The 22,117-nt window shown below is 51.3% G+C and overlaps 35 non-coding genes across 35 annotated transcripts; 28 read left to right on the top strand and 7 right to left on the bottom strand.

Annotated features, from left to right (window-relative positions):
• Window positions 1-729: 729 nt before the first annotated feature.
• Trnam-cau (transfer RNA methionine (anticodon CAU)) lies at window positions 730-802 on the top strand. Its single transcript has one exon. It is a non-coding gene; the product is annotated as a tRNA-Met (tRNA).
• A 322-nt stretch (window positions 803-1,124) lies between these two features.
• Window positions 1,125-1,196, top strand: Trnae-uuc (transfer RNA glutamic acid (anticodon UUC)). Its single transcript has one exon. It is a non-coding gene; the product is annotated as a tRNA-Glu (tRNA).
• A 279-nt stretch (window positions 1,197-1,475) lies between these two features.
• On the top strand, window positions 1,476-1,548 carry Trnak-uuu (transfer RNA lysine (anticodon UUU)). Its single transcript has one exon. It is a non-coding gene; the product is annotated as a tRNA-Lys (tRNA).
• A 140-nt stretch (window positions 1,549-1,688) lies between these two features.
• Trnas-aga (transfer RNA serine (anticodon AGA)) lies at window positions 1,689-1,770 on the top strand. Its single transcript has one exon. It is a non-coding gene; the product is annotated as a tRNA-Ser (tRNA).
• Window positions 1,771-2,048: 278 nt separating this feature from the next.
• On the bottom strand, window positions 2,049-2,120 carry Trnag-ucc (transfer RNA glycine (anticodon UCC)). Its single transcript has one exon. It is a non-coding gene; the product is annotated as a tRNA-Gly (tRNA).
• An 813-nt stretch (window positions 2,121-2,933) lies between these two features.
• Window positions 2,934-3,006, top strand: Trnam-cau (transfer RNA methionine (anticodon CAU)). The gene has a single exon. It is a non-coding gene; the product is annotated as a tRNA-Met (tRNA).
• Window positions 3,007-3,328: 322 nt separating this feature from the next.
• Trnae-uuc (transfer RNA glutamic acid (anticodon UUC)) lies at window positions 3,329-3,400 on the top strand. Its single transcript has one exon. It is a non-coding gene; the product is annotated as a tRNA-Glu (tRNA).
• A 279-nt stretch (window positions 3,401-3,679) lies between these two features.
• Trnak-uuu (transfer RNA lysine (anticodon UUU)) lies at window positions 3,680-3,752 on the top strand. The gene has a single exon. It is a non-coding gene; the product is annotated as a tRNA-Lys (tRNA).
• A 140-nt stretch (window positions 3,753-3,892) lies between these two features.
• Window positions 3,893-3,974, top strand: Trnas-aga (transfer RNA serine (anticodon AGA)). The gene has a single exon. It is a non-coding gene; the product is annotated as a tRNA-Ser (tRNA).
• Window positions 3,975-4,252: 278 nt separating this feature from the next.
• On the bottom strand, window positions 4,253-4,324 carry Trnag-ucc (transfer RNA glycine (anticodon UCC)). The gene has a single exon. It is a non-coding gene; the product is annotated as a tRNA-Gly (tRNA).
• Window positions 4,325-5,137: 813 nt separating this feature from the next.
• Trnam-cau (transfer RNA methionine (anticodon CAU)) lies at window positions 5,138-5,210 on the top strand. The gene has a single exon. It is a non-coding gene; the product is annotated as a tRNA-Met (tRNA).
• A 322-nt stretch (window positions 5,211-5,532) lies between these two features.
• On the top strand, window positions 5,533-5,604 carry Trnae-uuc (transfer RNA glutamic acid (anticodon UUC)). Its single transcript has one exon. It is a non-coding gene; the product is annotated as a tRNA-Glu (tRNA).
• A 279-nt stretch (window positions 5,605-5,883) lies between these two features.
• Trnak-uuu (transfer RNA lysine (anticodon UUU)) lies at window positions 5,884-5,956 on the top strand. Its single transcript has one exon. It is a non-coding gene; the product is annotated as a tRNA-Lys (tRNA).
• Window positions 5,957-6,096: 140 nt separating this feature from the next.
• Window positions 6,097-6,178, top strand: Trnas-aga (transfer RNA serine (anticodon AGA)). Its single transcript has one exon. It is a non-coding gene; the product is annotated as a tRNA-Ser (tRNA).
• Window positions 6,179-6,456: 278 nt separating this feature from the next.
• On the bottom strand, window positions 6,457-6,528 carry Trnag-ucc (transfer RNA glycine (anticodon UCC)). Its single transcript has one exon. It is a non-coding gene; the product is annotated as a tRNA-Gly (tRNA).
• An 813-nt stretch (window positions 6,529-7,341) lies between these two features.
• On the top strand, window positions 7,342-7,414 carry Trnam-cau (transfer RNA methionine (anticodon CAU)). Its single transcript has one exon. It is a non-coding gene; the product is annotated as a tRNA-Met (tRNA).
• Window positions 7,415-7,738: 324 nt separating this feature from the next.
• Trnae-uuc (transfer RNA glutamic acid (anticodon UUC)) lies at window positions 7,739-7,810 on the top strand. The gene has a single exon. It is a non-coding gene; the product is annotated as a tRNA-Glu (tRNA).
• A 6,142-nt stretch (window positions 7,811-13,952) lies between these two features.
• Trnas-aga (transfer RNA serine (anticodon AGA)) lies at window positions 13,953-14,034 on the top strand. The gene has a single exon. It is a non-coding gene; the product is annotated as a tRNA-Ser (tRNA).
• Window positions 14,035-14,312: 278 nt separating this feature from the next.
• Trnag-ucc (transfer RNA glycine (anticodon UCC)) lies at window positions 14,313-14,384 on the bottom strand. Its single transcript has one exon. It is a non-coding gene; the product is annotated as a tRNA-Gly (tRNA).
• An 813-nt stretch (window positions 14,385-15,197) lies between these two features.
• On the top strand, window positions 15,198-15,270 carry Trnam-cau (transfer RNA methionine (anticodon CAU)). Its single transcript has one exon. It is a non-coding gene; the product is annotated as a tRNA-Met (tRNA).
• Window positions 15,271-15,592: 322 nt separating this feature from the next.
• On the top strand, window positions 15,593-15,664 carry Trnae-uuc (transfer RNA glutamic acid (anticodon UUC)). Its single transcript has one exon. It is a non-coding gene; the product is annotated as a tRNA-Glu (tRNA).
• Window positions 15,665-15,943: 279 nt separating this feature from the next.
• Trnak-uuu (transfer RNA lysine (anticodon UUU)) lies at window positions 15,944-16,016 on the top strand. Its single transcript has one exon. It is a non-coding gene; the product is annotated as a tRNA-Lys (tRNA).
• Window positions 16,017-16,156: 140 nt separating this feature from the next.
• Trnas-aga (transfer RNA serine (anticodon AGA)) lies at window positions 16,157-16,238 on the top strand. Its single transcript has one exon. It is a non-coding gene; the product is annotated as a tRNA-Ser (tRNA).
• A 278-nt stretch (window positions 16,239-16,516) lies between these two features.
• Trnag-ucc (transfer RNA glycine (anticodon UCC)) lies at window positions 16,517-16,588 on the bottom strand. The gene has a single exon. It is a non-coding gene; the product is annotated as a tRNA-Gly (tRNA).
• Window positions 16,589-17,401: 813 nt separating this feature from the next.
• Trnam-cau (transfer RNA methionine (anticodon CAU)) lies at window positions 17,402-17,474 on the top strand. Its single transcript has one exon. It is a non-coding gene; the product is annotated as a tRNA-Met (tRNA).
• Window positions 17,475-17,796: 322 nt separating this feature from the next.
• Trnae-uuc (transfer RNA glutamic acid (anticodon UUC)) lies at window positions 17,797-17,868 on the top strand. The gene has a single exon. It is a non-coding gene; the product is annotated as a tRNA-Glu (tRNA).
• A 279-nt stretch (window positions 17,869-18,147) lies between these two features.
• On the top strand, window positions 18,148-18,220 carry Trnak-uuu (transfer RNA lysine (anticodon UUU)). The gene has a single exon. It is a non-coding gene; the product is annotated as a tRNA-Lys (tRNA).
• Window positions 18,221-18,360: 140 nt separating this feature from the next.
• Trnas-aga (transfer RNA serine (anticodon AGA)) lies at window positions 18,361-18,442 on the top strand. Its single transcript has one exon. It is a non-coding gene; the product is annotated as a tRNA-Ser (tRNA).
• A 278-nt stretch (window positions 18,443-18,720) lies between these two features.
• On the bottom strand, window positions 18,721-18,792 carry Trnag-ucc (transfer RNA glycine (anticodon UCC)). Its single transcript has one exon. It is a non-coding gene; the product is annotated as a tRNA-Gly (tRNA).
• Window positions 18,793-19,605: 813 nt separating this feature from the next.
• Window positions 19,606-19,678, top strand: Trnam-cau (transfer RNA methionine (anticodon CAU)). The gene has a single exon. It is a non-coding gene; the product is annotated as a tRNA-Met (tRNA).
• Window positions 19,679-20,000: 322 nt separating this feature from the next.
• Trnae-uuc (transfer RNA glutamic acid (anticodon UUC)) lies at window positions 20,001-20,072 on the top strand. Its single transcript has one exon. It is a non-coding gene; the product is annotated as a tRNA-Glu (tRNA).
• A 279-nt stretch (window positions 20,073-20,351) lies between these two features.
• Window positions 20,352-20,424, top strand: Trnak-uuu (transfer RNA lysine (anticodon UUU)). Its single transcript has one exon. It is a non-coding gene; the product is annotated as a tRNA-Lys (tRNA).
• A 140-nt stretch (window positions 20,425-20,564) lies between these two features.
• Trnas-aga (transfer RNA serine (anticodon AGA)) lies at window positions 20,565-20,646 on the top strand. Its single transcript has one exon. It is a non-coding gene; the product is annotated as a tRNA-Ser (tRNA).
• A 279-nt stretch (window positions 20,647-20,925) lies between these two features.
• Window positions 20,926-20,997, bottom strand: Trnag-ucc (transfer RNA glycine (anticodon UCC)). The gene has a single exon. It is a non-coding gene; the product is annotated as a tRNA-Gly (tRNA).
• Window positions 20,998-21,810: 813 nt separating this feature from the next.
• On the top strand, window positions 21,811-21,883 carry Trnam-cau (transfer RNA methionine (anticodon CAU)). Its single transcript has one exon. It is a non-coding gene; the product is annotated as a tRNA-Met (tRNA).
• Window positions 21,884-22,117: the final 234 nt, after the last annotated feature.

The following is a 22,117-nucleotide window of genomic DNA, read 5'->3' as shown; positions in this document are numbered from 1 at the left end:
CGAGGTAGGAGGGTGCATCCACACGCGTTCGGGCAGCGCCTCCACGCACGCTGCGTCTTTGGGCAAGACTCGTCGCCGCGGCCGCAAGGTTACTCACACGATAGTGATGAGCGGTCGCTTTAAGGCAGTGTAGTGGGGGACTCCGCGTGTGTAGCACTTTTTTCGGTTGTATCCGGCGTCGTTGGGTGGCAATCCCACTTTCCCTGCAGACAGCTACTCTGGAATATGCTCGGGAAGCACGGTCGACCGCCCCCAACAAATGCAACTAAAAAAATGAGAACAACAACAAAAAAAGCGGCAGGTTGTTCGCCTACCACGCGGGCGGCCCGGGTTCGATTCCCGGCCGATGCATCGTTTTGCTGTTCTCGCTATAATGCTGCCGCGCCGATTGCTCGTTTGAGCTGCGTCAGCCTCAGAAATGTATAGCAGGATTCGCTGTGAGAAGAACCAAACACGCAGCACGCAAGAGACCGTACTTGGACGGACGCGTGCTATTTCTGAACTCTAGCGTCAGCCTGGCCCTACAGGCCGCTGTGTTCAGGTGCCGCAAGGGCGATGTACTGTAACCTCAGGCAGTGCTGCTTTCCGTTGGAAAAGCCGCGGCAGCAGTTTAATCTAGCAATTCGGGAAAGCACGTGTAGCAACACAACAGATTCTTGAGAAAGCGCAAACTGTCTATCTCTAATATGCGAGGCTTACCAAGTTTCCTGGGACGTTGGTTGCAGACGTGCCTCGGTAGCGCAGTGGGCAGCGCGTAAGTCTCATAATCTTAAGGTCGTGAGTTCGATCCTCACCCGGGGCATATAATTTGCTGTACATCATGGCTGAATTAACGGCGTTGCTGTTGCTAGGGAACGAACTGAATTGTCGTTTGTTATCCACAAGGAGTCCACGCCTCAGCGTCAAAATGTTTACATCCAGCTATGGCAAGGTACAGCTTTGACCTTTCTCCTCCCCTGTTATGAGTAAAATATGATGCAAACAGCAATGAATAGTCAGTTTCGAGCTGTGCGCCATGCCAGTCTGTAGGCGCAAATATGCTCGCAAACAGAGAACACCACTGAGTCCGGATTCAGCACGAAATGCCAGAGGAGAGGGAGTAAATCTGACACTTATCGAGCAAATCCGGTGTGGTCTAGTGGCTAGGATACCTGGCTTTCACCCAGGAGGCCAGGGTTCGATTCCCGGTACCGGAAGCGAAGTTTTTGCGCACACGACCCTCCATGTTTTGGCCCTCCAACCCTCGTTTGTCGCCCTCCTTCCGGAGCTTCAACCGAGCGTAATCGGGGAAAAAAGGCACGAGATGCAATTACTGTCAGCACCGGGATAAAGGGAGAAGAGGCACTGGTCCGCTGTTGGGCTGCTACCAGCGTCAGTGGCAAGTCGGTGAAGTCGCCAGTTGCGCCAGAAGCCAGCAATTACGCGTTCCAGTTATTCACATTGCCTGCAGCTGCTCCATCCCCCAACAAGTGTGAGCCCGGATAGCTCAGTCGGTAGAGCATTAGGCTTTTAACCTAAGGGTCCAGGGTTCGAGTCCCTGTCCGGGCGAAGATTTTAACGCTTCCGTAATGGCTCGTCTCGTAGCGCTGGTAGCCCTGCCGTAATCAGTGCACGGAGTTCGTTTCCTGTCAACATACTGCGCAGAACGGTTTGAGTTTTCACGATTCGAGGGAACTTTTTGGCTGCGAGCAGTCGTGGCCGAGTGGTTAAGGCGTCTGACTAGAAATCAGATTCCCTCTGGGAGCGTAGGTTCGAGTCCTACCGACTGCGTCTCTTTTTTTTATTTTTTTGTTTAAGAAGAAGGAGCAGAAAATTTCGCAGTTTGCCTGTCGTTTTGGTACTTCGCTACACCTCACCTCTCACAGCCGTTTATATCGCCTGTCCTCTTGATAAGGGCGAATTCCAAGCGTCAGCTTTCGCGTCAGCCGAGCAAAGTCGGGACAAGTCGGGACATACTACAGGATGGCCTGCGTGGAGCAACGACGGAAAGAAAACGTTAATTTAACAGCACGTGGCTCACATACTCATACGTAAAAATTTGCGCCCGTTGCGGTGGCCGGGAATCGAACCCGGATCAACTGCTTGGAAGGCAACTATGCTCACCATTACACCACCACCGCACAGCCGCTGCCCGTGACGCCGCGCTGTGTCGGCTTCCCGCCCGCCGGCAGCGGCCCACGGTGATAGTAGCTGTAGGCGCTTTACGAGGTAGGAGGGTGCATCCACACGCGTTCGGGCAGCGCCTCCACGCACGCTGCGTCTTTGGGCAAGACTCGTCGCCGCGGCCGCAAGGTTACTCACACGATAGTGATGAGCGGTCGCTTTAAGGCAGTGTAGTGGGGGACTCCGCGTGTGTAGCACTTTTTTCGGTTGTATCCGGCGTCGTTGGGTGGCAATCCCACTTTCCCTGCAGACAGCTACTCTGGAATATGCTCGGGAAGCACGGTCGACCGCCCCCAACAAATGCAACTAAAAAAATGAGAACAACAACAAAAAAAGCGGCAGGTTGTTCGCCTACCACGCGGGCGGCCCGGGTTCGATTCCCGGCCGATGCATCGTTTTGCTGTTCTCGCTATAATGCTGCCGCGCCGATTGCTCGTTTGAGCTGCGTCAGCCTCAGAAATGTATAGCAGGATTCGCTGTGAGAAGAACCAAACACGCAGCACGCAAGAGACCGTACTTGGACGGACGCGTGCTATTTCTGAACTCTAGCGTCAGCCTGGCCCTACAGGCCGCTGTGTTCAGGTGCCGCAAGGGCGATGTACTGTAACCTCAGGCAGTGCTGCTTTCCGTTGGAAAAGCCGCGGCAGCAGTTTAATCTAGCAATTCGGGAAAGCACGTGTAGCAACACAACAGATTCTTGAGAAAGCGCAAACCGTCTATCTCTAATATGCGAGGCTTACCAAGTTTCCTGGGACGTTGGTTGCAGACGTGCCTCGGTAGCGCAGTGGGCAGCGCGTAAGTCTCATAATCTTAAGGTCGTGAGTTCGATCCTCACCCGGGGCATATAATTTGCTGTACATCATGGCTGAATTAACGGCGTTGCTGTTGCTAGGGAACGAACTGAATTGTCGTTTGTTATCCACAAGGAGTCCACGCCTCAGCGTCAAAATGTTTACATCCAGCTATGGCAAGGTACAGCTTTGACCTTTCTCCTCCCCTGTTATGAGTAAAATATGATGCAAACAGCAATGAATAGTCAGTTTCGAGCTGTGCGCCATGCCAGTCTGTAGGCGCAAATATGCTCGCAAACAGAGAACACCACTGAGTCCGGATTCAGCACGAAATGCCAGAGGAGAGGGAGTAAATCTGACACTTATCGAGCAAATCCGGTGTGGTCTAGTGGCTAGGATACCTGGCTTTCACCCAGGAGGCCAGGGTTCGATTCCCGGTACCGGAAGCGAAGTTTTTGCGCACACGACCCTCCATGTTTTGGCCCTCCAACCCTCGTTTGTCGCCCTCCTTCCGGAGCTTCAACCGAGCGTAATCGGGGAAAAAAGGCACGAGATGCAATTACTGTCAGCACCGGGATAAAGGGAGAAGAGGCACTGGTCCGCTGTTGGGCTGCTACCAGCGTCAGTGGCAAGTCGGTGAAGTCGCCAGTTGCGCCAGAAGCCAGCAATTACGCGTTCCAGTTATTCACATTGCCTGCAGCTGCTCCATCCCCCAACAAGTGTGAGCCCGGATAGCTCAGTCGGTAGAGCATTAGGCTTTTAACCTAAGGGTCCAGGGTTCGAGTCCCTGTCCGGGCGAAGATTTTAACGCTTCCGTAATGGCTCGTCTCGTAGCGCTGGTAGCCCTGCCGTAATCAGTGCACGGAGTTCGTTTCCTGTCAACATACTGCGCAGAACGGTTTGAGTTTTCACGATTCGAGGGAACTTTTTGGCTGCGAGCAGTCGTGGCCGAGTGGTTAAGGCGTCTGACTAGAAATCAGATTCCCTCTGGGAGCGTAGGTTCGAGTCCTACCGACTGCGTCTCTTTTTTTTATTTTTTTGTTTAAGAAGAAGGAGCAGAAAATTTCGCAGTTTGCCTGTCGTTTTGGTACTTCGCTACACCTCACCTCTCACAGCCGTTTATATCGCCTGTCCTCTTGATAAGGGCGAATTCCAAGCGTCAGCATTCGCGTCAGCCGAGCAAAGTCGGGACAAGTCGGGACATACTACAGGATGGCCTGCGTGGAGCAACGACGGAAAGAAAACGTTAATTTAACAGCACGTGGCTCACATACTCATACGTAAAAATTTGCGCCCGTTGCGGTGGCCGGGAATCGAACCCGGATCAACTGCTTGGAAGGCAACTATGCTCACCATTACACCACCACCGCACAGCCGCTGCCCGTGACGCCGCGCTGTGTCGGCTTCCCGCCCGCCGGCAGCGGCCCACGGTGATAGTAGCTGTAGGCGCTTTACGAGGTAGGAGGGTGCATCCACACGCGTTCGGGCAGCGCCTCCACGCACGCTGCGTCTTTGGGCAAGACTCGTCGCCGCGGCCGCAAGGTTACTCACACGATAGTGATGAGCGGTCGCTTTAAGGCAGTGTAGTGGGGGACTCCGCGTGTGTAGCACTTTTTTCGGTTGTATCCGGCGTCGTTGGGTGGCAATCCCACTTTCCCTGCAGACAGCTACTCTGGAATATGCTCGGGAAGCACGGTCGACCGCCCCCAACAAATGCAACTAAAAAAATGAGAACAACAACAAAAAAAGCGGCAGGTTGTTCGCCTACCACGCGGGCGGCCCGGGTTCGATTCCCGGCCGATGCATCGTTTTGCTGTTCTCGCTATAATGCTGCCGCGCCGATTGCTCGTTTGAGCTGCGTCAGCCTCAGAAATGTATAGCAGGATTCGCTGTGAGAAGAACCAAACACGCAGCACGCAAGAGACCGTACTTGGACGGACGCGTGCTATTTCTGAACTCTAGCGTCAGCCTGGCCCTACAGGCCGCTGTGTTCAGGTGCCGCAAGGGCGATGTACTGTAACCTCAGGCAGTGCTGCTTTCCGTTGGAAAAGCCGCGGCAGCAGTTTAATCTAGCAATTCGGGAAAGCACGTGTAGCAACACAACAGATTCTTGAGAAAGCGCAAACTGTCTATCTCTAATATGCGAGGCTTACCAAGTTTCCTGGGACGTTGGTTGCAGACGTGCCTCGGTAGCGCAGTGGGCAGCGCGTAAGTCTCATAATCTTAAGGTCGTGAGTTCGATCCTCACCCGGGGCATATAATTTGCTGTACATCATGGCTGAATTAACGGCGTTGCTGTTGCTAGGGAACGAACTGAATTGTCGTTTGTTATCCACAAGGAGTCCACGCCTCAGCGTCAAAATGTTTACATCCAGCTATGGCAAGGTACAGCTTTGACCTTTCTCCTCCCCTGTTATGAGTAAAATATGATGCAAACAGCAATGAATAGTCAGTTTCGAGCTGTGCGCCATGCCAGTCTGTAGGCGCAAATATGCTCGCAAACAGAGAACACCACTGAGTCCGGATTCAGCACGAAATGCCAGAGGAGAGGGAGTAAATCTGACACTTATCGAGCAAATCCGGTGTGGTCTAGTGGCTAGGATACCTGGCTTTCACCCAGGAGGCCAGGGTTCGATTCCCGGTACCGGAAGCGAAGTTTTTGCGCACACGACCCTCCATGTTTTGGCCCTCCAACCCTCGTTTGTCGCCCTCCTTCCGGAGCTTCAACCGAGCGTAATCGGGGAAAAAAGGCACGAGATGCAATTACTGTCAGCACCGGGATAAAGGGAGAAGAGGCACTGGTCCGCTGTTGGGCTGCTACCAGCGTCAGTGGCAAGTCGGTGAAGTCGCCAGTTGCGCCAGAAGCCAGCAATTACGCGTTCCAGTTATTCACATTGCCTGCAGCTGCTCCATCCCCCAACAAGTGTGAGCCCGGATAGCTCAGTCGGTAGAGCATTAGGCTTTTAACCTAAGGGTCCAGGGTTCGAGTCCCTGTCCGGGCGAAGATTTTAACGCTTCCGTAATGGCTCGTCTCGTAGCGCTGGTAGCCCTGCCGTAATCAGTGCGCGGAGTTCGTTTCCTGTCAACATACTGCGCAGAACGGTTTGAGTTTTCACGATTCGAGGGAACTTTTTGGCTGCGAGCAGTCGTGGCCGAGTGGTTAAGGCGTCTGACTAGAAATCAGATTCCCTCTGGGAGCGTAGGTTCGAGTCCTACCGACTGCGTCTCTTTTTTTTATTTTTTTGTTTAAGAAGAAGGAGCAGAAAATTTCGCAGTTTGCCTGTCGTTTTGGTACTTCGCTACACCTCACCTCTCACAGCCGTTTATATCGCCTGTCCTCTTGATAAGGGCGAATTCCAAGCGTCAGCTTTCGCGTCAGCCGAGCAAAGTCGGGACAAGTCGGGACATACTACAGGATGGCCTGCGTGGAGCAACGACGGAAAGAAAACGTTAATTTAACAGCACGTGGCTCACATACTCATACGTAAAAATTTGCGCCCGTTGCGGTGGCCGGGAATCGAACCCGGATCAACTGCTTGGAAGGCAACTATGCTCACCATTACACCACCACCGCACAGCCGCTGCCCGTGACGCCGCGCTGTGTCGGCTTCCCGCCCGCCGGCAGCGGCCCACGGTGATAGTAGCTGTAGGCGCTTTACGAGGTAGGAGGGTGCATCCACACGCGTTCGGGCAGCGCCTCCACGCACGCTGCGTCTTTGGGCAAGACTCGTCGCCGCGGCCGCAAGGTTACTCACACGATAGTGATGAGCGGTCGTTTTAAGGCAGTGTAGTGGGGGACTCCGCGTGTGTAGCACTTTTTTCGGTTGTATCCGGCGTCGTTGGGTGGCAATCCCACTTTCCCTGCAGACAGCTACTCTGGAATATGCTCGGGAAGCACGGTCGACCGCCCCCAACAAATGCAACTAAAAAAATGAGAACAACAACAAAAAAAGCGGCAGGTTGTTCGCCTACCACGCGGGCGGCCCGGGTTCGATTCCCGGCCGATGCATCGTTTTGCTGTTCTCGCTATAATGCTGCCGCGCCGATTGCTCGTTTGAGCTGCGTCAGCCTCAGAAATGTATAGCAGGATTCGCTGTGAGAAGAACCAAACACGCAGCACGAAAGAGACCGTACTTGGACGGACGCGTGCTATTTCTGAACTCTAGCGTCAGCCTGGCCCTACAGGCCGCTGTGTTCAGGTGCCGCAAGGGCGATGTACTGTAACCTCAGGCAGTGCTGCTTTCCGTTGGAAAAGCCGCGGCAGCAGTTTAATCTAGCAATTCGGGAAAGCACGTGTAGCAACACAACAGATTCTTGAGAAAGCGCAAACTGTCTATCTCTAATATGCGAGGCTTACCAAGTTTCCTGGGACGTTGGTTGCAGACGTGCCTCGGTAGCGCAGTGGGCAGCGCGTAAGTCTCATAATCTTAAGGTCGTGAGTTCGATCCTCACCCGTGGCATATAATTTGCTGTACATCATGGCTGAATTAACGGCGTTGCTGTTGCTAGGGAACGAACTGAATTGTCGTTTTGTTATCCACAAGGAGTCCACGCCTCAGCGTCAAAATGTTTACATCCAGCTATGGCAAGGTACAGCTTTTGACCTTTCTCCTCCCCTGTTATGAGTAAAATATGATGCAAACAGCAATGAATAGTCAGTTTCGAGCTGTGCGCCATGCCAGTCTGTAGGCGCAAATATGCTCGCAAACAGAGAACACCACTGAGTCCGGATTCAGCACGAAATGCCAGAGGAGAGGGAGTAAATCTGACACTTATCGAGCAAATCCGGTGTGGTCTAGTGGCTAGGATACCTGGCTTTCACCCAGGAGGCCAGGGTTCGATTCCCGGTACCGGAAGCGAAGTTTTTGCGCACACGACCCTCCATGTTTTGGCCCTCCAACCCTCGTTTGTCGCCCTCCTTCCGGAGCTTCAACCGAGCGTAATCGGGGAAAAAAGGCACGAGATGCAATTACTGTCAGCACCGGGATAAAGGGAGAAGAGGCACTGGTCCGCTGTTGGGCTGCTACCAGCGTCAGTGGCAAGTCGGTGAAGTCGCCAGTTGCGCCAGAAGCCAGCAATTACGCGTTCCAGTTATTCACATTGCCTGCAGCTGCTCCATCCCCCAACAAGTGTGAGCCCGGATAGCTCAGGCGGGCAGTTGGTAGTCAGCCGGCGGACGCGGTCGAGGTCGGACGTGCTGTGCTGCGCGCCGCGCCGTCGCTGTTTACGTGTGGTGAGTCGCTGCGCTTGCTTCAGTGTCTACCAGTGTTTTTGGTGTGATCTGCACATGAACTCGATTTCGTGATGTCTCAACCGAGTAGGAAAGACACACTGAAGTTTACTTTTGACAGAAATTTTGTCCGACCTAAATCTTTTGAAGTTGAGCAATGGTTAGAAGACGAAGTAAAGATAGGACTTGAGGACATAATCGGGATACATCTTTCGATTGTCAGTAGCACCGTTTTCGTTAAATTAGCTCGATCAGAGATGTGTGAGAAAATCGTTGAATCTTGTGGTGGTATCCTAAAGTTTAAACATAGTGATGGAAATGTGGGAGAAGTTGCTGTTTCGCATGCCGGCCTAGGAATACGGACTGTTAGAATTTTTGAACTTCCATTTGAAATAACCAGTGAACAGATCAATGCAGTGCTCTGTCCATACGGTAAAATCATAAGCAATATTGCGGAACGTTGGTCTAGCGCACGTAAGTTCCCGGTTCTTAATGGGGTGCGGCAATTGAAAATCGAGCTGCAGAAGCACATCCCGTCTTATGTTAACGTATGCGGGTATCGTGCGATAGTCATGTACGATGATCAGCCTCGAACGTGTGCCGCATGCAACTCGACGGGTCACGTGCGTGCCGAATGCATGCAGAGGCGAGTGGCGCAGCTGCCTGCCGGCGAGGCTGCCAGGCCCCCCGTGATGACATCACTGCCTGTGACGTATGTCGCCGCAGCGCGTGGGCTTCCGGCTATATCCACGGTCACCGAAGTCAGTGAAAATACTGTAGTGCCTGCGACAGTGACGCGAATGGAGACTGTTGCAACGCCGGAAGAGACCCCACCTAAACCCCTAGAAATATCGCCGTCCGTCGTAGTCACAGAAGAACAGGCATCCGACATGCAACCGGCTGCGTCCCCATCGGCCGCTGCTACTCCACGGGGAGAATCCCCAGCAGGTTCCGATCAAGGCCCACAAAATCGTACGTCTCCCAGAAAAACTAAAAAACGGAGAGTTGCCCGCCAGGGTGCAGAACAGATGGCACCGGTTCTGCGCGAAAAGGCTAAACAGATAGGTGAACAACTCAGTGACAAAGCATCTGATAGCACAAACCATGATCATCCTTCAGCCAGTTTACCATCAGTCATTGACAATGTCTCAGATGCTCTACCTCTGAACCCCGAACAGTCAGCTCAACTCCGAGACGACTGTGATGTTCGCATGGTCAAACTCTATCCTGCTCACGAGTCGGTAACGCCCTCAACACAGCCACCGCCAACTAGTTGGGCAGACGATACAGAATCCACTGCCGACGTCGACAGTATGGATACTTCCGAAGCGGTGACAGCCGTACCTTCAGTCTCCAAAGACGACGATGTTAATGAGAAAGCAAACGCCTCGACAGAGTCTACCGCGCAAAAAGAACGCACGACTGCTCCCTTCTCAAACGGAGAATATTTTTAACTCTGCCTTTAAAGTGACTGTCAATCCGTGTATTGTTATCTGGAATTGCTTCCAAAGTGCTTTTACGACGTGGCTTGTATTTCCAGCGTTATTTCTGTTTGATATCGGACTGGTTTTAGGTCTTGTTCCTGTTTAGTCCACCACAATTCCGCCACAGGCCTACCGACTTGCTACTCTCAATATTAATAAGATACGCAGCGCTCTTAAACTACAACATTTAAAAGACTTTTTATATGCAGCTGATGTAGACATTTTGTTTGTACAAGAAGTAGCAGAGATCGGACTTGATTGCATACCAGGTTATAATGTCATCACTAATCCTGGGGCCGGTTGCGAATTCGGTACGGCCTTTCTTGTGAAGGAAGGTATCGTTATTCATGACGTCACGAAACTGCCGAACAGTAGGGGCATTGCGGGCACTTTTTATAACAACAGACTCATTAATGTATATGCCCCATCCGGTTCCAGTAATAGACGTCAAAGAGCAGACTTCTTTAAAGAAGAAATAGTTCCTCTCTTTGGCGTCCGCCACGACAATGTCATCTTCGGAGGCGACTTTAACTGTGTCATCAGTGCAAAGGACCAAACTCCCAATCTTAACAAATCACTTGAACTGGAACGAATTGTACGAGACTTGCGCTTAGTTGACTCTTGGGAGCTCAAGCATGGTGCAGCACCTGGGTTTACCCATATCACGACCCATTCGGCAAGCCGTCTCGATCGCATTTATGTCACACCCACTTTGAGGAATAACATTCTGCAGTCAGAAGTATGGCCAGTGGCGTTCTCAGATCATGCTGCATACATCTGTACTATCACTCTCGACCGACAACGGACGTGTCGATACAGGGGCCTGTGGAAATTAAATGTTTCACATCTACAAGACTCGGCGTGTCAAGAAGCCTTCCTCAATACCTGGCGAGAATGTGAGCACAGATTTGCCTCTTATAATTCGGCCATTGATTGGTGGCTCAGGTGCGCCAAACCTAAAATTAGGTGGTGTTTCATGAACTACGCACGGGAAAAGGGCTTTTGGCTTCAAAGGACGATCAATTTCTATTTTCATTGTCTGCGGGAACTGTATATGCTCGGCACTTCGGCTGTCGAGAATTGTCAACGAATTAAGAAAATCCAGGCCAAAATCCTAACCCTAAGGAGGACGCAGCTAGAAGGCTACAAAGTCAGGTCACGGGTCCAGACTACTGTACACCAAGAACTCACCTCAGTCTACCATATGATCCAAGAAAGTAGGAAAGGGTCCCGTAAAATACTGACGGAGTTAATTGCTGAGGATGGCGCAACGCTGACTACGCACAACGAGATTAAAGCGGCGGTGCTAAACTACTTCACCACCTTGATGTCCAATAAAGAAGTTAACGTGCAAGCGCAGGATGCTCTTTTGAATAATTTGCGCAACAGAGTCAGTCTCGTGGACGCGGAAAAGCTATTGGACGTGGCAACCGAAGAAGACGTGGAATATGTACTCTGGGAAAGTGCCAAGAATAAATCCCCCGGACCTGACGGAATTCCCGCCGAATTCTATCAAAAATTCTGGAACACCATAAAGGCGAAGATCACTTGCATCTGTAACGAACTTCTAGACCACAACAACGTGATCCCCACCAGCTTCTGTGAAGGCATTGTTGTTCTAATTAAAAAAAACTCAGGCAGAGCACACGTAAAAAAACTAAGACCGATAACGCTGCTCAACAGCGACTATAAAATCTTTGCGAGACTTTTGGCCCACAGGCTTAAATCTACAATGACCAGTATCATTGGCCCTTACCAGACCAGTGTGGGAAAGGATCGGAAAATTCAACAGACTTTGTGCGACTACCGTGATTTAATCTCCATTGCGGAAGTCTGTAAGTTGAAATGTGCCATCATGTCCTTGGACTTCGACAAAGCCTTTGACAGGGTCAACCACCAGTATCTCTTTCGTACCATGTATGCGATGGGCTTTCCACCTGGGTTCGTCGCAATTATACAACAGATGGTAGCGAATAATTTATCCAGAGTCATCATCAATGGCCAACCTACCCGAGCGATAGAGATAGCCAGTTCCGTCAGGCAGGGCTGCCCAATGTCCATGGCGCTTTTTGCGATTGCCATTGAGCCTTTGTTAGCTACCCTGACGCAAAGTTTACAGGGCGTCGTCATACATGGCTCCCGAGTAGTGTGCAAGGCGTATGCAGACGATGTCGGTTTCCTTGTACTAAATAGAACTGAAGTGGAGACCGCACTACAGCTAGTCAGGCAATTTGAGCAAGCGTCGGGTGCACAACTAAACTGGACAAAGTCTGGAATATTCAATATTGGCCGCGGCCTCGGATCGCACCCTCACGGACAACTACGTCAGCTGCAGATTTTCAAGTGTCTTGGAATTGATTTTCAGAGTAACATTCGGCACACCATTGCAACCAACTATAGAAAGCTTCTACGGACTATTCGTGCCAGCATACGAGAACACAGTGTACGAAAACTAAATGAAATTCAGAAAGTAACGGTCGCAAATGTATACCTCACCTCGAAACTCAATTATATCGCTCAAGTTTTACCAATGTCTACACTCACTGCAAAACGAATTATGTCAGCTTTAGGACAGTTTGTCAGCCATCACCACATTTTTAAAGTCCAGTTTGACACCTTAACGCTTGCCACAAAAAATGGTGGCTTAAATCTTGTCGATGTTGGAAAGAAGGCGCAAGCTTTATACATATCAAAAACTTTCCACCAATGGAAACACTCAGCTGATAGTCTCGCTGCTCACCTGCTTACTGAGATAGCTCCCGCCGACCTCAGTCCACCAATCACGGTGCAACATATTCCAAACGGACTTTACCACTTAAAATGGTTTTTACTGGAGTACAGTTATGTACAAACACGGATCCCCGAACAGGAAATGAAGACAGTGAAACACGTTTACCAGGAACTTCTAAAAGATAAGAAGAAAAATCACATCGAAGAAAAATACAACCTTTTCGACTGGAAGGTAATCTGGGAGAACATCCATTGTCCGTACTTGCCGTCAACAATGAAAGCCACTTGGTATTTCGCAGTTAACAGAAAATTGGCCACTAACTCCAAACTACATAACATACACCTCGCAGAATCACCTTTGTGCACAACGTGTAATTTAATAGATACTGATGAACACAGGTTTGTGTGCGACAATGTAAAAGATATATGGGAATATATCACGAACAAGTTAGCACTCATCAGTCGAACATCGCCCAGATACATAACCCCTGCTGCCTTTCTGACGCCGGACGATACCCCGTACCCACGGATGAGAAGGAACGCTCTAAACTGGTTAAAAGCCGCTACTGTACATTACTTATTTACAAAAGCAGAAAAGAGTAAAGAAGACTTCTGGGTCTATCTTACAACTCACCACCATATACTAATGAAAACGAAAAACTATAAGGATAACTTCGCCAACTACCTGCTCAAAACTATAACGTAAACAAAAAAAACAGTGACTGCTACATGAATTGATTGAATTTCATGTTAACGCACATTCAGCAGATACTCACTCAAGATAAGACGGACCATTTATACGGCGAATACTACGTCATGTTGACCGAACCACGAGTTACAAACACCTCTGAAGTAATCGATTGGCAAGATTTCAAGCTTCATTTGATAAGAAGAAGAAAATTCAGTTTTTCTGTTTTCGAGAATTAATTTAGTTCTCTTTCAATTTCGCAGAGTTCCAAACAAAGCTTTTTTATTTTTCAAAGAAATGGATTTTCACTTTCCTTTTAACTTCTTTGACGTTTTCTGTTACCACGAGGCAATGGAGCCGCAATAAATTTCAGTTCCTATTTACTTCCTATGGATGCTTGTATCTGCACGACGCATGTCACCCACAACGTTTTTCATTTTCCTTAAATTAAAGGCCCTTGATGCCGCGCCGACGAAGGCGACTAAATGGCGAGCGGCAGGACGGGATATAAGGGGTGGATGGAGGCCCGACTATAAAAAAAAAAAAAAAAAAAAAAAAAAAAGTTGGTAGAGCGGTGGATTGTAGTGGAAGATTCTAAAAAAAAAAAAAAAAAAAAAAAAAAAAAAAAAAAAAAGAAAAACAAAAAAAGAAAAAAAAAAAAAAAAAAGTCGGTAGAGCATTAGGCTTTTAACCTAAGGGTCCAGGGTTCGAGTCCCTGTCCGGGCGAAGATTTTAACGCTTCCGTAATGGCTCGTCTCGTAGCGCTGGTAGCCCTGCCGTAATCAGTGCACGGAGTTCGTTTCCTGTCAACATACTGCGCAGAACGGTTTGAGTTTTCACGATTCGAGGGAACTTTTTGGCTGCGAGCAGTCGTGGCCGAGTGGTTAAGGCGTCTGACTAGAAATCAGATTCCCTCTGGGAGCGTAGGTTCGAGTCCTACCGACTGCGTCTCTTTTTTTTATTTTTTTGTTTAAGAAGAAGGAGCAGAAAATTTCGCAGTTTGCCTGTCGTTTTGGTACTTCGCTACACCTCACCTCTCACAGCCGTTTATATCGCCTGTCCTCTTGATAAGGGCGAATTCCAAGCGTCAGCTTTCGCGTCAGCCGAGCAAAGTCGGGACAAGTCGGGACATACTACAGGATGGCCTGCGTGGAGCAACGACGGAAAGAAAACGTTAATTTAACAGCACGTGGCTCACATACTCATACGTAAAAATTTGCGCCCGTTGCGGTGGCCGGGAATCGAACCCGGATCAACTGCTTGGAAGGCAACTATGCTCACCATTACACCACCACCGCACAGCCGCTGCCCGTGACGCCGCGCTGTGTCGGCTTCCCGCCCGCCGGCAGCGGCCCACGGTGATAGTAGCTGTAGGCGCTTTACGAGGTAGGAGGGTGCATCCACACGCGTTCGGGCAGCGCCTCCACGCACGCTGCGTCTTTGGGCAAGACTCGTCGCCGCGGCCGCAAGGTTACTCACACGATAGTGATGAGCGGTCGTTTTAAGGCAGTGTAGTGGGGGACTCCGCGTGTGTAGCACTTTTTTCGGTTGTATCCGGCGTCGTTGGGTGGCAATCCCACTTTCCCTGCAGACAGCTACTCTGGAATATGCTCGGGAAGCACGGTCGACCGCCCCCAACAAATGCAACTAAAAAAATGAGAACAACAACAAAAAAAGCGGCAGGTTGTTCGCCTACCACGCGGGCGGCCCGGGTTCGATTCCCGGCCGATGCATCGTTTTGCTGTTCTCGCTATAATGCTGCCGCGCCGATTGCTCGTTTGAGCTGCGTCAGCCTCAGAAATGTATAGCAGGATTCGCTGTGAGAAGAACCAAACACGCAGCACGCAAGAGACCGTACTTGGACGGACGCGTGCTATTTCTGAACTCTAGCGTCAGCCTGGCCCTACAGGCCGCTGTGTTCAGGGGCCGCAAGGGCGATGTACTGTAACCTCAGGCAGTGCTGCTTTCCGTTGGAAAAGCCGCGGCAGCAGTTTAATCTAGCAATTCGGGAAAGCACGTGTAGCAACACAACAGATTCTTGAGAAAGCGCAAACTGTCTATCTCTAATATGCGAGGCTTACCAAGTTTCCTGGGACGTTGGTTGCAGACGTGCCTCGGTAGCGCAGTGGGCAGCGCGTAAGTCTCATAATCTTAAGGTCGTGAGTTCGATCCTCACCCGGGGCATATAATTTGCTGTACATCATGGCTGAATTAACGGCGTTGCTGTTGCTAGGGAACGAACTGAATTGTCGTTTGTTATCCACAAGGAGTCCACGCCTCAGCGTCAAAATGTTTACATCCAGCTATGGCAAGGTACAGCTTTGACCTTTCTCCTCCCCTGTTATGAGTAAAATATGATGCAAACAGCAATGAATAGTCAGTTTCGAGCTGTGCGCCATGCCAGTCTGTAGGCGCAAATATGCTCGCAAACAGAGAACACCACTGAGTCCGGATTCAGCACGAAATGCCAGAGGAGAGGGAGTAAATCTGACACTTATCGAGCAAATCCGGTGTGGTCTAGTGGCTAGGATACCTGGCTTTCACCCAGGAGGCCAGGGTTCGATTCCCGGTACCGGAAGCGAAGTTTTTGCGCACACGACCCTCCATGTTTTGGCCCTCCAACCCTCGTTTGTCGCCCTCCTTCCGGAGCTTCAACCGAGCGTAATCGGGGAAAAAAGGCACGAGATGCAATTACTGTCAGCACCGGGATAAAGGGAGAAGAGGCACTGGTCCGCTGTTGGGCTGCTACCAGCGTCAGTGGCAAGTCGGTGAAGTCGCCAGTTGCGCCAGAAGCCAGCAATTACGCGTTCCAGTTATTCACATTGCCTGCAGCTGCTCCATCCCCCAACAAGTGTGAGCCCGGATAGCTCAGTCGGTAGAGCATTAGGCTTTTAACCTAAGGGTCCAGGGTTCGAGTCCCTGTCCGGGCGAAGATTTTAACGCTTCCGTAATGGCTCGTCTCGTAGCGCTGGTAGCCCTGCCGTAATCAGTGCACGGAGTTCGTTTCCTGTCAACATACTGCGCAGAACGGTTTGAGTTTTCACGATTCGAGGGAACTTTTTGGCTGCGAGCAGTCGTGGCCGAGTGGTTAAGGCGTCTGACTAGAAATCAGATTCCCTCTGGGAGCGTAGGTTCGAGTCCTACCGACTGCGTCTCTTTTTTTTATTTTTTTGTTTAAGAAGAAGGAGCAGAAAATTTCGCAGTTTGCCTGTCGTTTTGGTACTTCGCTACACCTCACCTCTCACAGCCGTTTATATCGCCTGTCCTCTTGATAAGGGCGAATTCCAAGCGTCAGCTTTCGCGTCAGCCGAGCAAAGTCGGGACAAGTCGGGACATACTACAGGATGGCCTGCGTGGAGCAACGACGGAAAGAAAACGTTAATTTAACAGCACGTGGCTCACATACTCATACGTAAAAATTTGCGCCCGTTGCGGTGGCCGGGAATCGAACCCGGATCAACTGCTTGGAAGGCAACTATGCTCACCATTACACCACCACCGCACAGCCGCTGCCCGTGACGCCGCGCTGTGTCGGCTTCCCGCCCGCCGGCAGCGGCCCACGGTGATAGTAGCTGTAGGCGCTTTACGAGGTAGGAGGGTGCATCCACACGCGTTCGGGCAGCGCCTCCACGCACGCTGCGTCTTTGGGCAAGACTCGTCGCCGCGGCCGCAAGGTTACTCACACGATAGTGATGAGCGGTCGCTTTAAGGCAGTGTAGTGGGGGACTCCGCGTGTGTAGCACTTTTTTCGGTTGTATCCGGCGTCGTTGGGTGGCAATCCCACTTTCCCTGCAGACAGCTACTCTGGAATATGCTCGGGAAGCACGGTCGACCGCCCCCAACAAATGCAACTAAAAAAATGAGAACAACAACAAAAAAAGCGGCAGGTTGTTCGCCTACCACGCGGGCGGCCCGGGTTCGATTCCCGGCCGATGCATCGTTTTGCTGTTCTCGCTATAATGCTGCCGCGCCGATTGCTCGTTTGAGCTGCGTCAGCCTCAGAAATGTATAGCAGGATTCGCTGTGAGAAGAACCAAACACGCAGCACGCAAGAGACCGTACTTGGACGGACGCGTGCTATTTCTGAACTCTAGCGTCAGCCTGGCCCTACAGGCCGCTGTGTTCAGGTGCCGCAAGGGCGATGTACTGTAACCTCAGGCAGTGCTGCTTTCCGTTGGAAAAGCCGCGGCAGCAGTTTAATCTAGCAATTCGGGAAAGCACGTGTAGCAACACAACAGATTCTTGAGAAAGCGCAAACTGTCTATCTCTAATATGCGAGGCTTACCAAGTTTCCTGGGACGTTGGTTGCAGACGTGCCTCGGTAGCGCAGTGGGCAGCGCGTAAGTCTCATAATCTTAAGGTCGTGAGTTCGATCCTCACCCGGGGCATATAATTTGCTGTACATCATGGCTGAATTAACGGCGTTGCTGTTGCTAGGGAACGAACTGAATTGTCGTTTGTTATCCACAAGGAGTCCACGCCTCAGCGTCAAAATGTTTACATCCAGCTATGGCAAGGTACAGCTTTGACCTTTCTCCTCCCCTGTTATGAGTAAAATATGATGCAAACAGCAATGAATAGTCAGTTTCGAGCTGTGCGCCATGCCAGTCTGTAGGCGCAAATATGCTCGCAAACAGAGAACACCACTGAGTCCGGATTCAGCACGAAATGCCAGAGGAGAGGGAGTAAATCTGACACTTATCGAGCAAATCCGGTGTGGTCTAGTGGCTAGGATACCTGGCTTTCACCCAGGAGGCCAGGGTTCGATTCCCGGTACCGGAAGCGAAGTTTTTGCGCACACGACCCTCCATGTTTTGGCCCTCCAACCCTCGTTTGTCGCCCTCCTTCCGGAGCTTCAACCGAGCGTAATCGGGGAAAAAAGGCACGAGATGCAATTACTGTCAGCACCGGGATAAAGGGAGAAGAGGCACTGGTCCGCTGTTGGGCTGCTACCAGCGTCAGTGGCAAGTCGGTGAAGTCGCCAGTTGCGCCAGAAGCCAGCAATTACGCGTTCCAGTTATTCACATTGCCTGCAGCTGCTCCATCCCCCAACAAGTGTGAGCCCGGATAGCTCAGTCGGTAGAGCATTAGGCTTTTAACCTAAGGGTCCAGGGTTCGAGTCCCTGTCCGGGCGAAGATTTTAACGCTTCCGTAATGGCTCGTCTCGTAGCGCTGGTAGCCCTGCCGTAATCAGTGCACGGAGTTCGTTTCCTGTCAACATACTGCGCAGAACGGTTTGAGTTTTCACGATTCGAGGGAACTTTTTGGCTGCGAGCAGTCGTGGCCGAGTGGTTAAGGCGTCTGACTAGAAATCAGATTCCCTCTGGGAGCGTAGGTTCGAGTCCTACCGACTGCGTCTCTTTTTTTTATTTTTTTGTTTAAGAAGAAGGAGCAGAAAATTTCGCAGTTTGCCTGTCGTTTTGGTACTTCGCTACACCTCACCTCTCACAGCCGTTTATATCGCCTGTCCTCTTGATAAGGGCGAATTCCAAGCGTCAGCTTTCGCGTCAGCCGAGCAAAGTCGGGACAAGTCGGGACATACTACAGGATGGCCTGCGTGGAGCAACGACGGAAAGAAAACGTTAATTTAACAGCACGTGGCTCACATACTCATACGTAAAAATTTGCGCCCGTTGCGGTGGCCGGGAATCGAACCCGGATCAACTGCTTGGAAGGCAACTATGCTCACCATTACACCACCACCGCACAGCCGCTGCCCGTGACGCCGCGCTGTGTCGGCTTCCCGCCCGCCGGCAGCGGCCCACGGTGATAGTAGCTGTAGGCGCTTTACGAGGTAGGAGGGTGCATCCACACGCGTTCGGGCAGCGCCTCCACGCACGCTGCGTCTTTGGGCAAGACTCGTCGCCGCGGCCGCAAGGTTACTCACACGATAGTGATGAGCGGTCGTTTTAAGGCAGTGTAGTGGGGGACTCCGCGTGTGTAGCACTTTTTTCGGTTGTATCCGGCGTCGTTGGGTGGCAATCCCACTTTCCCTGCAGACAGCTACTCTGGAATATGCTCGGGAAGCACGGTCGACCGCCCCCAACAAATGCAACTAAAAAAATGAGAACAACAACAAAAAAAGCGGCAGGTTGTTCGCCTACCACGCGGGCGGCCCGGGTTCGATTCCCGGCCGATGCATCGTTTTGCTGTTCTCGCTATAATGCTGCCGCGCCGATTGCTCGTTTGAGCTGCGTCAGCCTCAGAAATGTATAGCAGGATTCGCTGTGAGAAGAACCAAACACGCAGCACGCAAGAGACCGTACTTGGACGGACGCGTGCTATTTCTGAACTCTAGCGTCAGCCTGGCCCTACAGGCCGCTGTGTTCAGGTGCCGCAAGGGCGATGTACTGTAACCTCAGGCAGTGCTGCTTTCCGTTGGAAAAGCCGCGGCAGCAGTTTAATCTAGCAATTCGGGAAAGCACGTGTAGCAACACAACAGATTCTTGAGAAAGCGCAAACTGTCTATCTCTAATATGCGAGGCTTACCAAGTTTCCTGGGACGTTGGTTGCAGACGTGCCTCGGTAGCGCAGTGGGCAGCGCGTAAGTCTCATAATCTTAAGGTCGTGAGTTCGATCCTCACCCGGGGCATATAATTTGCTGTACATCATGGCTGAATTAACGGCGTTGCTGTTGCTAGGGAACGAACTGAATTGTCGTTTGTTATCCACAAGGAGTCCACGCCTCAGCGTCAAAATGTTTACATCCAGCTATGGCAAGGTACAGCTTTGACCTTTCTCCTCCCCTGTTATGAGTAAAATATGATGCAAACAGCAATGAATAGTCAGTTTCGAGCTGTGCGCCATGCCAGTCTGTAGGCGCAAATATGCTCGCAAACAGAGAACACCACTGAGTCCGGATTCAGCACGAAATGCCAGAGGAGAGGGAGTAAATCTGACACTTATCGAGCAAATCCGGTGTGGTCTAGTGGCTAGGATACCTGGCTTTCACCCAGGAGGCCAGGGTTCGATTCCCGGTACCGGAAGCGAAGTTTTTGCGCACACGACCCTCCATGTTTTGGCCCTCCAACCCTCGTTTGTCGCCCTCCTTCCGGAGCTTCAACCGAGCGTAATCGGGGAAAAAAGGCACGAGATGCAATTACTGTCAGCACCGGGATAAAGGGAGAAGAGGCACTGGTCCGCTGTTGGGCTGCTACCAGCGTCAGTGGCAAGTCGGTGAAGTCGCCAGTTGCGCCAGAAGCCAGCAATTACGCGTTCCAGTTATTCACATTGCCTGCAGCTGCTCCATCCCCCAACAAGTGTGAGCCCGGATAGCTCAGTCGGTAGAGCATTAGGCTTTTAACCTAAGGGTCCAGGGTTCGAGTCCCTGTCCGGGCGAAGATTTTAACGCTTCCGTAATGGCTCGTCTCGTAGCGCTGGTAGCCCTGCCGTAATCAGTGCACGGAGTTCGTTTCCTGTCAACATACTGCGCAGAACGGTTTGAGTTTTCACGATTCGAGGGAACTTTTTGGCTGCGAGCAGTCGTGGCCGAGTGGTTAAGGCGTCTGACTAGAAATCAGATTCCCTCTGGGAGCGTAGGTTCGAGTCCTACCGACTGCGTCTCTTTTTTTTATTTTTTTTGTTTAAGAAGAAGGAGCAGAAAATTTCGCAGTTTGCCTGTCGTTTTGGTACTTCGCTACACCTCACCTCTCACAGCCGTTTATATCGCCTGTCCTCTTGATAAGGGCGAATTCCAAGCGTCAGCTTTCGCGTCAGCCGAGCAAAGTCGGGACAAGTCGGGACATACTACAGGATGGCCTGCGTGGAGCAACGACGGAAAGAAAACGTTAATTTAACAGCACGTGGCTCACATACTCATACGTAAAAATTTGCGCCCGTTGCGGTGGCCGGGAATCGAACCCGGATCAACTGCTTGGAAGGCAACTATGCTCACCATTACACCACCACCGCACAGCCGCTGCCCGTGACGCCGCGCTGTGTCGGCTTCCCGCCCGCCGGCAGCGGCCCACGGTGATAGTAGCTGTAGGCGCTTTACGAGGTAGGAGGGTGCATCCACACGCGTTCGGGCAGCGCCTCCACGCACGCTGCGTCTTTGGGCAAGACTCGTCGCCGCGGCCGCAAGGTTACTCACACGATAGTGATGAGCGGTCGCTTTAAGGCAGTGTAGTGGGGGACTCCGCGTGTGTAGCACTTTTTTCGGTTGTATCCGGCGTCGTTGGGTGGCAATCCCACTTTCCCTGCAGACAGCTACTCTGGAATATGCTCGGGAAGCACGGTCGACCGCCCCCAACAAATGCAACTAAAAAAATGAGAACAACAACAAAAAAAGCGGCAGGTTGTTCGCCTACCACGCGGGCGGCCCGGGTTCGATTCCCGGCCGATGCATCGTTTTGCTGTTCTCGCTATAATGCTGCCGCGCCGATTGCTCGTTTGAGCTGCGTCAGCCTCAGAAATGTATAGCAGGATTCGCTGTGAGAAGAACCAAACACGCAGCACGCAAGAGACCGTACTTGGACGGACGCGTGCTATTTCTGAACTCTAGCGTCAGCCTGGCCCTACAGGCCGCTGTGTTCAGGTGCCGCAAGGGCGATGTACTGTAACCTCAGGCAGTGCTGCTTTCCGTTGGAAAAGCCGCGGCAGCAGTTTAATCTAGCAATTCGGGAAAGCACGTGTAGCAACACAACAGATTCTTGAGAAAGCGCAAACTGTCTATCTCTAATATGCGAGGCTTACCAAGTTTCCTGGGACGTTGGTTGCAGACGTGCCTCGGTAGCGCAGTGGGCAGCGCGTAAGTCTCATAATCTTAAGGTCGTGAGTTCGATCCTCACCCGGGGCATATAATTTGCTGTACATCATGGCTGAATTAACGGCGTTGCTGTTGCTAGGGAACGAACTGAATTGTCGTTTGTTATCCACAAGGAGTCCACGCCTCAGCGTCAAAATGTTTACATCCAGCTATGGCAAGGTACAGCTTTGACCTTTCTCCTCCCCTGTTATGAGTAAAATATGATGCAAACAGCAATGAATAGTCAGTTTCGAGCTGTGCGCCATGCCAGTCTGTAGGCGCAAA

Source organism: Schistocerca serialis, chromosome 4 (assembly GCF_023864345.2).
Source record: "Schistocerca serialis cubense isolate TAMUIC-IGC-003099 chromosome 4, iqSchSeri2.2, whole genome shotgun sequence".
NCBI lineage: Eukaryota > Metazoa > Arthropoda > Insecta > Orthoptera > Acrididae > Schistocerca > Schistocerca serialis.
This window is presented reverse-complemented; position numbering and strand designations above follow the sequence as displayed.